This window comes from Neopelma chrysocephalum, unplaced genomic scaffold, assembly GCF_003984885.1.
Source record: "Neopelma chrysocephalum unplaced genomic scaffold, ASM398488v2 Primary Assembly neopelma1_83489, whole genome shotgun sequence".
Taxonomy (NCBI): domain Eukaryota; kingdom Metazoa; phylum Chordata; class Aves; order Passeriformes; family Pipridae; genus Neopelma; species Neopelma chrysocephalum.
The window spans coordinates 1-920 of record NW_020913943.1 but is presented as its reverse complement, the minus strand read 5'-3'; the positions used below and the strand labels follow the sequence as shown (position 1 = coordinate 920).

The window sequence follows — 920 nt, the reverse complement described above, 5'->3', positions numbered from 1 at the left end:
GAGGGACACTGGGGGGGCTGTAGGGAGTTTAGGGGAACTAAACTTAGCCAGGAGAAGGGGAATGTGCCACCATCTACAGGAGGGGTTTTGGGGTCTGGGGGGCTCAGGGACACTGGAGGGGTCCAGGAGGTGCCAGGGGAATGGGGGCAAACCAGGGGGTCCCACCATCTGTGGGGCATAAGTAGCTGCAGACTGGGAGACCTGTGGACCCTCGACATCGGTACGGGGGGATTTGGGGGGGTTTGGGTTAGGGTTTCTTCCCGTTTCGGGTGGTTTTGAGGCCGTTTCTTCCTGTTTCGGGTGGTTTTGGGGTGGTTTTCTCACGCTGTCGGTGGTTTTTGGGGTCCCCCAGAGACGCTGACGTGGAACAAGCCGAGCCTGAGCGGGGTGGCCCCCCTGCCCCGCAGCCTCCACTCGGCCACCACCATCGGCAACAAGTGAGTCTGGGGGCGACCCCCCCCCAAAAAACACCCCCCGACCCTCCCCTTCACCTGGGGGGTGTCCCTGGCACCACAAAAGGGGGGTTTGGGGGTCCCTGGGTGGGTCTTCTGGTTATTTTAAGTTCTTCATCAATGGAGGGGGTCTCCCCCACCCCCAGGGGTCCCCCCCCCATGTGCCCTGGACCCCCTGTTTGTCTGGGGGGGGGGGCACAGTGGGGGGATCTTGGTGTCCCTGTCAACACACCAGGGGGGCTTTAGGGGTCCCCGGGGGATCCCTATTTCATCTTAACCTTTTAGGTAATGTGGGGGTCTCCTGTGAGTCCCCCCAACCCCTGGGACTCCCCCCGTGTCCTCTGGGACCCCTGGGACCCCCCACGACCCCTTTAACCCCCCCTGGACTTATGTGTTTGGTGGGTGGGTGCCCCTGGTGGTCTCTGTGCCCCCCAGGATGTCCGTGTTTGGGGGGTGGGTGCCCCTGGG

General features: G+C 63.2%; 1 long non-coding RNA gene across 1 annotated transcript; it reads left to right on the top strand.

Annotated features, from left to right (window-relative positions):
• Positions 1-152: 152 nt before the first annotated feature.
• On the top strand, positions 153-919 carry LOC113979565. The gene is made up of 3 exons (XR_003537908.1): positions 153-220; positions 353-437; positions 888-919. It is a non-coding gene; the product is annotated as an uncharacterized LOC113979565 (long non-coding RNA).
• Position 920: the final 1 nt, after the last annotated feature.